Source organism: Herpailurus yagouaroundi, unplaced genomic scaffold (genome assembly GCF_014898765.1).
Source record: "Herpailurus yagouaroundi ecotype Mexico unplaced genomic scaffold, PumYag 182, whole genome shotgun sequence".
Lineage (NCBI taxonomy): Eukaryota > Metazoa > Chordata > Mammalia > Carnivora > Felidae > Herpailurus > Herpailurus yagouaroundi.
In genome coordinates this window covers 34,490,873-34,504,107 of record NW_024412413.1, presented here as the reverse complement: position 1 = coordinate 34,504,107, position 13,235 = coordinate 34,490,873, and the positions used below count along the sequence as shown (strand labels likewise).

Sequence of the window (13,235 nt, the reverse complement as noted above, 5' to 3'; positions counted from 1 at the left end):
AGGAAATGATGCAAACTCTGAGATAACAATATAACAAAAATCTTATTAATTTAGGACTATGACTTTATTTATACCTTGCTTCTGACCAAAAACTGATGTGAATAGAAAAATGCTTGATTTGCAGAATTTTATTTTACCAAGTATTTCTGGGGCAGGACATATCCATTAGTAAAGCAAAATTTCATAGCTGTGGTTTATATCAAATCACATTCACACTTGACTATTCCTAAAATCAGTATTTATTTGTGAATTATTAATATAACATATAGAACTGAATTATTTTAAGAAACTATACTTCTTCTAGTAGCTGATATTGAGTAAATGATTTTTTATAGATTTAACTTATCCTGCAACTGCTGACTATGGGATTTAGAAAGCTGTAAGTAAGGTGTGTGTTTACTGCAAAGATTAATGTCTAATCTCATCATTAGTTCTAAAACTAACTATAAAGTTTTCTGTCCCTAGTAAACAAATAAAATAACAAAGTGTGATTGTATGGTTTTATTCATTGATGTGACATACCACGTTGAGTGATTTGTGAATATTGAACCACCACTAGCATCTTGAGAATAAATCCTACTTGATCATGATGTATGATTTTTTAATATGTTGTTGGGTTTGGTTTGCTAATATTTTGTTGAACATTTTTGTATCTATATTCATGGGAGATAATGATCTGTAGTACTCTTTTTGTTGTTGTTGTGTCCTTATTTGGTTTTGGTAACGGGATGATACTGGCTTCATAGAATGAATTTGGAAGTTTTCTTTCCTCTTCCATTTTTGGAACAGTTTGAGAAGAGTAAGTATTAACTCTTTTTAAAATATTTGGTAGGGGCGCCTGGGTGGCGCAGTCGGTTAAGCGTCTGACTTCAGCCAGGTCACGATCTCGCGGTCCGTGAGTTCAAGCCCCGCGTCAGGCTCTGGACTGATGGCTCAGAGCCTGGAGCCTGTTTCCGATTCTGTGTCTCCCTCTCTCTCTGCCCCTCCCCCCATTCATGCTCTGTCTCTCTCTGTACCAAAAATAAATAAAAAATGTTGAAAAAAAAATAAAATAAAATATTTGGTAGAATTTGCCTGTGAATTGATCTGGTCCTGGACTTTTGTTTGTTGGGAGTTTTTTGATTACTAACTCAATTTCATTGCTCGTAACTGGTAGTTTATATGTTTCTAGGAATTTATTTCTTCTAGGTTTTCCAATCTGTTGACCTATAGGTTTTTATAATATTCTGTTACAACTATTTGTATTTCTGTGATGTTGGTTGCTATTTCTTCTCATTAACTGGTAATTTTATTTGGGTTCTCTCTCTCTGTCTCTCTCTCTCTCTCTCTCTCTCTCTCTGTCTCCATAAGTCTGGCTAGAGGAATCAGCTCCTGGTTTCATTGAACTGTTCTATTTTTTTTTAAGTTGCTATATCACTTATTTCTGTTCTAATCTTTATTATTTGCTTCCTTTTGCTGGATTTCGGTTTTGTTTGTTCTTCTTTTTCTACTTCTTTTAGGTGTGTAAAGTTAGGTCTTTATTTGAAATTTTACTTGCTTCTTGAAGTAAGCCTGTATTGCTATAAACTTTCCTCTTAGAACCCCTTTTGCTGCATCCCAAAGATTTTGGCCCCTTGTGTTTTCATTTTCATTTGTTTTCATGTAATTTGGGATTTCTTCTTTGATTCCTTGGTTGACCTATTCATTGTTTAGAAGCATGTTGTTTAACCTCCATGTATCTGTGGCCTTTCCAGATTTTTCTTTTGGTTGATGTCTAATGTCATATCATTGAAGTCAGGAAAGATACATGCTATGACTTTGATTTTTTTTTTTTTTAATTTGTCAAGCCTTGTTTTGTGGCCTAATGTGTGATCTGGTGTGCAGAATGTTCCATGTGTACTTGAAAAGAATGTCTATCCTGCTGTTTTAGAATGGAATGTTCTGAATGTATCTGTTAAATCCATCTGGTCCAGTGTGTCATTAAAAGCCATAGTTTCCTTGTTAATTTTCTGTTTGGATGATCTGTCCATTGATGTAAGTGAGATGTTTAAGTCCCCTGGTATTATTGTATTACTATCAAGTATTTCTTTTATGTTTGTTATTAACTGTTCTATGTATTTGGGTGCTTTCACGGTGGGTGCATAAATATTTATAATTGTTATATCCTCTTGTTAGATTGCTCCCTTTATTATTATATAGTGTCCTTCTTTGACCCTTGTTACATTCTTTGTTTTGAAGTCAATTTTGTCCAATATAAGTACTGCTACCCTGGCTTTATTTTGGCATCCATTTGCATGATAAATGTTTCTCCATCCCCTCACTTTCAATCTGCAGGTGTCTTTCAGTCTGAATGAGTCTCTTGTAGGCAGCATATAGATGGGTCTTTTTTTTTCTTCCAAAAAAAGCATTTAGTCCATTTATATTCAAAGCCATTATTGATAGATATGTATTTATTGACATTTGTTACTCCTTTGTAATTGTTTCTGTAGGTTTTCTCTGATTCTTTCTTCTCTTGTTCTTTTTCATGGTTTGTGGCTTTCTTTAGTGATATACTTAGATTTCTCTCTCTTTATTCTTTGCATATCTATTACTGGTTTTTGGTTTGTGGTTACCATTAGGTTTGCATATAACATCTTCTGCATATTTATATAAAGTTGAAAATTGCTTAAGTTTAAACCCATTCTTCCCACCTTTCCCTACCCATATTTTAGGTATGTAGTGTCTTATTTTACATTCTTTTATTTTATGAATCCTTTGACTAATTTTTGCAGAAGTAAAATCACTAAACTAAGAAAAATTTAAAAATATTTGGAACTTAATGGAACTTTTAAATTCAATGAAAGTGAAATGAAGACACCACTTATTATAAAATGTGTGGGATGCAGCAAAAGCAGTGCTTAGAAGGAAATTTATAGCAAAGTGCATATATTAGAAAATAAGAGGGGTGCCTGGGTGGCTCAGTTGGTTACGCATCCAACTCTGGATTTTGTCTCAGGTCATGATCTCACAGTTCGTGAGATCGAGCTTCACATTGGGCTCTGCACTGACAGCAAGGAGCCTGCTTCAGATTCTCTCTCTTCCTCTCTGCCCCTTCCTCTCTCTCTCAAAATAAATAAATAAACATTTAAAAAAAGATCTGAAGTCAATAATCTAAATTTCTATCTTAGGCAACTTGGAAAAGTAAAGCAAATTAAAAGTAAGCAGCAGAAAAAAAAAGGAATTAGAGAAGAAATCAATAAAATTGTAAACAGGAAATCAATAGATAATATCAATGAAACCAGAAGCGGGTCCTTTAAAAAGATCAACAGGGGGCGCCTGGGTGGCGCAGTCGGTTAAGCGTCCGACTTCAGCCAGGTCACAATCTCATGGTCCGTGAGTTCGAGCCCCGCGTCGGGCTCTGGGCTGATGGCTCAGAGCCTGGAGCCTGTTTCTGATTCTGTGTCTCCCTCTCTCTCTGCCCCTCCCCCGTTCATGCTCTGTCTCTCTCTGTCCCAAAAAATAAATAAACGTTAAAAAAAAAAAAATTTTAAAAAAGATCAACAGGATTAATAAGCCTCTAGCCAGGCTAACTAGAAAGAAAAAAAGAGAGGACACAAATTACTAATATCAGAAATGATAGAGGGGACATCACTCTAATTCCATGGACAGTAAAAGAAAAATAAAGGTATGCTATGAATAACTCCATGCCCATAACTATAATAACCTAGATGAAATAGATCAATTCTTTGGAACACAATTTGCCAAAACTTACATAATAATAAATGGACAAGCTGAATAAGCCTATATCTCTTGAATAAATTAAATAAAAAATTAATCACTTTCCAAAATGGAAAGTGCCAGGCCCAGAGGGGTTCCTGGTGAATTCTATCAAACATTTAAGGAAGAAATTATACAAATTTACTACAATTTCTTTTAAAGGATAAAAGCAGAAAGGATACCTTCTAATTCATTCTTTAAGGCCAGAATTACCCTAATCCCAAAGACAGACAAAGACTTTACAAGAAAACTACCGACCAATATCTTTCATGAACGTGATACAGAAAATTCTCAACAAAATATTAGTGAATCAAATCCAACAATTTATAATGAGAATTATACACACTATTTTGGGATTTATCCCATGTATGCAAAGCCAGTTAAACATTGAAAAATCAATGTGTCCATCACATCAACAGGCTAAAAAAGAAAAATCACATGATACCTGTAGAAGCCAAAACACATTTCACAAAACCCACCATTCCTGATAAAATTCAATAAACTAGGAATAGAGGGGAGCTTCTTCAAATTGGTAAAAAATGTCTACAAACAAACCTATAGCTAACATCACACTTAATGGTGAGAAAGTCAAAGCTTTCCCACTAAAATCAAGTACAAGACAAGGATGTTGCCTGTAACCACTTCTTTTCAACCTTGTACTGGAAGTGCTAACTAATGCAATAGAAAAGAAAAGGAAATAAAAGGTATACAGAGTGGGAAGAAAGAATGAAATGTTTTTGTTTGCAGCAACATGATCATCTATATAGAAAATTTGAAAGCATAAGAAAACTTCTGGAACTAATAAACAATTATAGCAAAGTTTCAGGATGTAAGATACAATAGTCAATCACTTTCCTATGTACTAGCAATGAACAAGTGAAATTTGAAGTTAAAAACACAATACCGTCTACATTGGCCCCCCAAGTTAAATGTTAGGTGTAAATATACAAAATATGTATAAGATCTATATGAGAAAAGCTACAAAACTTTGATGAAATAAATCAAAGACCTCAATAAATTGCTAAATACCCTATGCACATGCATAGAAGAACTCAATATTGGCAAGATTTCAGTTCCTCTTAATTTGATCTGTAGACTCAGTGAAATCCCAGAAAATCATTTTGTGGATATTAACAAACTGATTCTAAAATGTATATGAGAAGGTAAAAGACTCAGAATAGCCAACACAATATTAAAGGAGAACAAATTTGGAGGACTGACAATACTTGTTTTCAAGATTTGCTATAAAGCTACAGTAACCAACACAGTGTGGTATTGGCAAAAGAATAAACAAATAGATCAATGGAGCAGAATTTAGACAGCCCAGAAATAGGCCCATACAAATATGTTCAGTCGATCTTTGACAAAAGAGCAAAGACTGTCTTGTCAACAAATGGTGCTAGAAGAAGATGACATCCACATAAAAAAAATATCTAGACATAGACCTATACCACTCACAAATATTAACTCAAAATAGATCACAGAGCTAAATGTAAAATGCAAAACTCTTAAGACTCCTATAAGATAACATAGGAGAAGATCTATATCTAGATGACTTTGGTCATAGCTATGACTTTTTAGAAGCAACACCAGTGGTGCAATGCATAAAATAAATAATTTGATACGCTGGACTTCAATAAAATCAAAAACCTGTTTTCTGCTGAAGACAATGTCAAGAGAACTAGAAGAGAAGCCACAGATGAGGAAAAAGAATTGCAGAACATTTATCTAATAAATGACTACTATCCAAAATATACAAAGAACTCTTACATCTCAATAAGAAGAAAACAAACAACCCAATTTCTAAAAAATGAGCCAATGACCTTAACAGACATTTCAACAGAGATATACAGATGGCAAATAAGTATATGAAAATACATACCACATCCTATGTCTTCAAGGAGATACAAATTACAACAAGATACCACTACACACCTGTTAGAATGGCCAAAATTCAGAATTATGACAACACCAAATTTCGACAAGGTATGGAGCAATAGAACTCTCATTTATTGATGATAGGAGTGCAAAATCGTTCAGCCACTTTGGAAGACAGTTTGGAATTTCTTATAAGACTAAAAATATTCTTACTGGAGGATCCAGCAATCTCAGTCTTTGGTATTTATCCAAATGAGTTGAAAACTTATGTCCAAACAAAAATCTTCACACAGATGTTTATAGCAGCTTTATTGAAATTGCCAAAATTTGAAAACAACCAAGACATCCTTCAGTAGATAAATGGATAAACTGTAGCACGTCAGACAATGGAATATTATTCAACAATGAAAGCAGATGAGCTACCAAGCCATGAAAAGACATGGAAGAACATTAAATGCATAAGCGAAAGAAGCCAGCCTGAAAAGACTATGTATGATTCCAAGTATGTGACATTCTGGAGAAGGCAAAACTTATGGAGATAGTAAAAAAATCAGTATTGCTAGGGGCTGGGACTGGGGAGAAGGAGTAAAGAGGCAGAGCATAGAGGATTTCTAGAGCAGTGAAAAACTACTCTGCATGATACCGTCATGGTGGATAAAAGTCATTATACATTTGTCCAAATCCATAGAAAGTACAGCATCAAGAGTGCACCCTAATGTAAACTGTGGACCTTGGGTGACTATGATGTTTCAGTGTAGGTTCATAGATTGTAACAAATGTACCACTGTGGTGGGGAGTGGCAGCATGTTGGTAATGGGGGAAGCTTTGAACATGTAAGGGAAGGGAGTGTATGGAAAAATGTCTCTACCTTCAAATTTTGTTTTAAACCTAAAAGTGATCTAAAAAATGAATGTTATTAATTAATTTTTAAATAATATAAGGCAAATATTAAGGAAGTAGCAAAGAGAGGTCAAAAATTCTAAACTATATTGGGAGAATTTTATTATATCTTTTTTAGCAATTTATAGAACAAGCACTCAAAAAATCAGTAAGGACATGGTTTGATAAACCAATTTAATAGCATTTGCTTAAAGGACATATATAAAATACTCAACAACTGGAGAATGTACATTACCCTCATACACATACAGGAAATTTACAAAACTTTAACTTATACTGACCTGAAATTAGGTCTCAGAAATTTCTTAAGGATTGAAATCATGTGCAGTGTTTTCTGAATAAAATGTAATAAACCATAAATGAACCATAATAAGATAACCAGATAGTATTTATTTTCTTGAAAATTAAGAAGCATCTGAAAAATTCATGAGTCAAAAAATCATAAATATTAAAAAGTAACTTAACAATAAAAAAATCTATGTATTGCAGTATAAGAGCAATAGTTAATAAAATTTTTAAAAGTAAAACAATCGATAAAGATACATTTTTTGAAAGAATTTGATTAACCCCTGGCAAGTCTCATTATGAAAATGAAAGAGAAAGCACAAACAACCATATCAAGAAGGAAAACTGGGATGGATGACAAATGATACAAACTAAAACAGTAGTAAGGGAATATTGTGAACAACCATATGGCAGTATATTTGAAAATTTGGAGAAAGTGAACAATTCGTAGAAAAATATAATACCCAGACTGACCTTAACTCTAATATTAAACCTAACATTCTAGGCAAGCAACCAGAATGGAAAAAAAATTCAAACTGTGATAGTATTTTTTAAATCATGTGCCAAAGAATGTGTCTCACAAAAGAGGTACAAGACCTTACCAGGGAAATTGTAGAACTGTATCAAAAAATGTTAAAGAAAAACTATAAGTAAATCTATGAATTGAAAGACTCAATTTCAGGGGCGCCTGGGTGGCGCAGTCGGTTAAGCGTCCGACTTCAGCCAGGTCACGATCTCGCGGTCCGTGAGTTCGAGCCCCGCATTGGGCTCTGGGCTGATGGCTCAGAGCCTGGAGCCTGTTTCCGATTCTGTGTCTCCCTCTCTCTCTGCCCCTCGCCCGTTCATGCTCTGTCTCTCTCTGTCCCAAAAATAAATAAACGTTGAAAAAAAAACTTAAAAAAAAAAAAGAAAGACTCAATTTCAAAGATTTAAATTCTCCCCAAATTAACAGTGGATACTATGCTCTCTCAATTAAATCCCAAGAGGTATTTATGGACATTGACAAGCAGAATCTAAAAATGTATAGAAAGTCAAAATCCTCAAGTAGCCAAAACACATTCAACAAAGATGACTAAATCGAGAGGCCTTGCCAAACACCATAACTTATTATTAATAAGCTCTTATTATAGAGCTGAAGCAAATAGTATTGCATGGTATGGGTGGTACGGTATGGATGGGATGAGATGAGGTAGGATGAGATGGTAATTCTAGGATAGGGTAGGACAGGGTAGAGTAAAATAGTACAGAAAATAATAACTGATGGAGACCCCTGCATATATGCTTAATTGATATTATAAGACAAATTGCATTCTAAGTCAGTGAGGAATAGATAGACTTTCCAATAAATCTTAATAAATTATCTATATTAAAAATGAATTGGGGTGCCTGGGTGGCTCCAATGGTTAAGCGTCCGACTTCAGGTCAGGTCATGATCTCATGGTCGGTGAGTTCGAGCCCGCATCAGGCTCTGTGCTGACAGCTCAGAGCCTGGAGCCTGCTTTGGATTCTGTGCCTCCCTCTCTCTGTCTCAAAAGTAAATAAACATTAAAAAAAAATTAATTATGCCCACCTTAAAGAACTAAATATAAGAAGCAAAATTATAAAACTTAACAGAAGACAATGTGGAAGAATATAACATTGGATATGGAATTATTTCTTTAACAATATGCAAAAGTACTGGTCATCTTGATAAATATATTTACATTAAAATTAAGAATCTCTATAAAGCCAAAATGTCATAATAGTAGTGAAACAGTAACCCACAGAGATGGAGAAGGCATTTGCCACACATATAATCAACAAAGGTCCAGAATGTATAATATCCAGAGTGTATAATTCCTAAAAGTCATTAAAATTTAAATAGCCTAATAGAAAAAAATAAATAAGCCTTAACATATTTTTCACAAAAGAAGAAATCCAAATAACTTGTGAACATATAAAAAGGTGTTTAATCTCATTTTGTAGCAGAGAAATACAAATTAAATCTGCAAAGTTTAAAAAAAAATCCTAACAAAAATAAGATTTGGAAAACACATAACCAATAGGACTTATATTTTGCTAATTGAAGTATAATTTAGTACAACCATTTGGAAAACAATGTTACATGTGGTTGACTTGAAGATATCCATTTCATACAGTCCTTTGAATACATTCTTAGATGCTTGCCCTATAGGAATTTGTACAAGGATAGGGCAGTATTTTTCTTAATAACCCAAACTGGAAATAGCCCATGTGTCTAACAACAATGGAATGGATAAACTCTAATACATCCATACAGTAGAAAACAGTATGACACTGAAAAGTAATGAATTGCACCTATACACAGCAACACAGATGAATCTCATAAACAATATTGAGCAAAGAAACACAAAAGAATACCTACAGAATTGTTGCAAGCAAAGCTATACTATAATGCTTGTACATAGGTAGTGAAAATTTTAAGGAAATCAAGAAAGTCAAGGTTATAAACTTTAGCATAGTGGTGTTACCCTAAGAGAAGAGACTTTTGAGCAAGACTTCTTGTATGTAAGCAGTGTTCTATTTTTTTTAAATGATCGGAGGTCACATGGAATATGTATTTATATTTTTATTTATAGAATAATTTTAATATATATTAAAGTATATAATTTTATATAAACTATATATATTTTATGTATATTTATATATATATTATATATAAATATATGTATAAATATATATAATATAATATATATAATATATATAAATATATATATATTAAATATATATATATTTATGTTTATATATATTTTTGTGTCCATATTTTTATATTATATATTTATACAAATATAAATATATAAATAAAATATATGTAAAATATAAATTTTATAATTTAAAATAAAATAAAATAAAATAAAATATATGTAAAATATAAATTTTATATAAAATAGTTTATATAAAATGTAATTTATATAATATTTATGTATGTATAATTACTTATACACCTTTAAATTATAAACACCTGCTAAAGCCATACTTTCTGCACATTGTATATATCACAAAAAAATAAAAATGATTAAAAGGAGCTTTCCGTGCCCACATGGCAGCACATATACTAAAATTGGCATGACATAGAGAAGATTAGCATGGCCTACACAAGATGACACGCAAATTCATGAAGTGCTCCATATTTTGCTTTCCTTCCTAATGGTCTATGTCTATGATACACAAAGTGTATCTATGTCTACATAATATGTCTATGATACACAAAGTGACTTGATCAATTGAAGTCCCTTCCAGCTTCAAACCCCACCCCCAATTTCTCTTCAGAAAAGAGCTTCCACATATCAATATTTATATAAGTAGCTTAAAGCCAAAAATTAATTTTGTAGGGAACACTTGTAATGCCTATCTTGACTTTTTTCCTGACTACAATGTAAGTAGATCAATAATACTTTCACCTATCTTTTCAATTAAAAGTGAAATCAGTGAATAGAGGCCCTTATTCATTTACGAATGAACTTCTGCTAGCTAAAATAAAAATCTATCTTTCTAAACAAAATATGATGAAAGAAAAAATTTTGCATCAATAAAGTATACACTTAGAAAACTCTTAAATTTTCAGTGTATGGAGATATTTGTTTAAATTATAGCCTATGGAAAGCAATAAGTTTGGGACCTGGTTTATTAGTCTCTAATATGTTTTTCATTCAAACTGTGAAAGAAAATTATTTTTACTTATATTTACTTATTGGTTTTTATAATGCAAGCAATATTTTAATATATATTCAATATTTTATGTGATGTTAGCTCTGTAATGGAAGCATATCTGTATGCTTTTTGACAAGTAGAAAAATCATCACATGCAGAAAACTAATAGTCAATGAGAAATGCATTATGAATGTATTAACATGCGTACTATGAGTATTTCTGTTTTGTAGCTATAAAAAAGCAGTGATTATAATGATATAAAAATGTTTAATTGGGTCCATCAAGTCTCTATCATTAGTGTATCAATATAAAACTATTTACTGGCTTCTTTTGAAGTAAAACTAGTAAAGGAAATTAATCATGTACTTGGCCCTCAATTAAGATATATACATAAATGAGTAGAATTAGAGATGTCTTTTTACCAGAGTAGAAGCTTTAGATACAGCAAGAATCTGAAGTCCAACTATACAAACAAACAAACAAAAAACAGGTGGAAGTAATATTTATGTGGCCCTATGGCCATGATATTTTGAGGGCCAACCTACTTATATCATCAGCCTCTCCTTTATTCCGTTGGGTGGACCCTAGTTTGGATGACCTACTATATTAACACTCCCTGAGGGAGTCTAGATTGGATAGGGGGATATTTTCCAACAGTAATTAAATTGAGAGAGTGAAACAGGAGAGAATCATGTCAATGCAACCTCCTTCATGGTTATTACTGAGCAATTGCTAAAAATTATTTGAAATAACTTGAAATCAATTAGGACTGTGTACCCTTGTTATCTTCTGGAAATTAACTTTTTTTTAAGAGACACACTAAAATCCTCATATATTATGAAATAAAATACATTGAAAAATACCTGTTACAAGGTTTAGAATTCTGGTAAGGAGGACTCACTGGACTCCCCCAGAAAATTGTTCTTTCTAGTTTTGTGGTTAATCCTGGAATCTTTCCAGTGACCCCCTGGAACTTAGTTTGGCCTGGATTTGAAGACTCCTACAGATAGTCTTACCTCCTACAAAGCTAAGTCTTGGCCCTTGGCAACTGAGGTAGCACTAAGACTGTGCATAATAGCCTTTAACTTAGGGGTAAAAAGAGCAAAATGGCTACAGTAATTAAATCCTTACTATATGTTAGGCATGATATGTATCCAGTTATTTTATATTATTATATATATTTTAAGAGGAAAAAACTGAGGAAGAGAGAAGGTAGATAATTTGCCCAACATCACACAGTTAGTAGGTGAAAAAGCCAACTTATAACATGCAAGATAGATGCTAGCAGATAGATCACTAAGGTGTAGCCTCTCCAATATAGACTGAATTAATTTATTCTATAATCAATTTCTCAAATGTCACAATTCCAGAACCTCTTCTAATGAAAAATTAAGTGGTGTGCCAGATTCATAGGAAACACAGAAAGCAGTCTTAGACAATGGCTACCGGGTAGTTCTAAAAACATCCTGTTAACACTTAATATTACTTAGAAATGGGTAAATCTGCCAAAGCCATGACAATGAAGGATGAGTACTTATTTTTCCTTTTACCTCAGGTTCCAATACAGCTTGGCACAGCACTGTTGCTGATCCTGTCATTTAAAGCTTTTTTGTTTATCAGGGATTTTTCCATTAATTTTTATTTAAAATATTACATGAAAATATTTTTAACCTTGATTCCTGAGATTTTTGTTACCCCGTTAAATTTTGTGCCTGAGGTATTTCATTTGCCCCACTTGACTTACCCTAGTCCCAGCCCTAGTTAACAGCAAACATGGGGACAAATTACACATTAATGTGACTATACATATGACTATATAACTTTATATTGCTCTCACAGAAGAAAATGAAGGACTATTAGTTTTGTAATATTTGATACTCCACTATAAAGATATTAATGAGATTATATTCAACTGAACATATAAATGGCAAAACATCTCCTTTCTGGTAGAAATATATATTAGTTGAATACAGAAGACCTATTATAAATGGTTAATAAGCACAACTACATCCACTTTGTGAATGTTTCTGTTATTTCAGAGGGATTCACTTAAATATAGCATTTCTATAATATTGAAAATTGCATCTGCAAAATCTATATATTTTAAAAGATAATTTAGTAACTAACTTTCCTTTGCTTTCTCATAAAGATCGTTCATATACTTTACGTATCAGCCAACCCCCAGACAGACAAATTTTGAGAATTAATTTAAATGTCAGAAACTAGCAAGTATTTTTCATTCTCGTACTTTTTTTTTTAACCTCCCTGCCATAAAATATAGTGAAATATGTAAAGGAGTGATTAGTGCTGCAGTTAGCCTTTGACCCTTACATACAAATTTGGCTCTATTCCCAAAATTTCTGTTTTTAAAGTTTTGCAACAACAATCCTCTTCTTTATTCATGAAATAATTTTCCTTAGTGATCAATTACATATTTATTTAAATATATCATAAAAGAATAGGAATGTTGCTTGTCACACACAAATGGCTCTTAGAGTTACTGGTTTCATGCCAATGCCATCAACTTTCCAACAACAGATTGGATTGGTTAAGGAAGAAGCCATAAACAGCCTATCAACAAGTATTTATACAGATGTTAATGAATTTAAAATTCTGTTAGTGCCAAACTCCAATTTTATTTGTGCTTTATTCATGAGGTATGATGCAATAACTTCTTTTAATAAACATGTACAGACCACTTATACTTTATAATGGAAACATATTTTTAGTGTTTCCAGCATGAGATACATAGAATCAGCCATTTATCA

The 13,235-nt window shown here is 32.5% G+C and overlaps 1 protein-coding gene and 1 non-coding gene across 5 annotated transcripts in view; both read left to right on the top strand.

Annotated features, from left to right (window-relative positions):
- Positions 1 to 13,235, top strand: part of LRRIQ1 (leucine rich repeats and IQ motif containing 1) — a 218,929-nt gene that overhangs the window by 163,808 nt on the left and 41,886 nt on the right. The gene's annotated exons all lie outside the window — the stretch shown is intronic.
- LOC121041184 (U6 spliceosomal RNA) lies at positions 9,849 to 9,951 on the top strand. Its single transcript, XR_005795610.1, has one exon. It is a non-coding gene; the product is annotated as a U6 spliceosomal RNA (small nuclear RNA).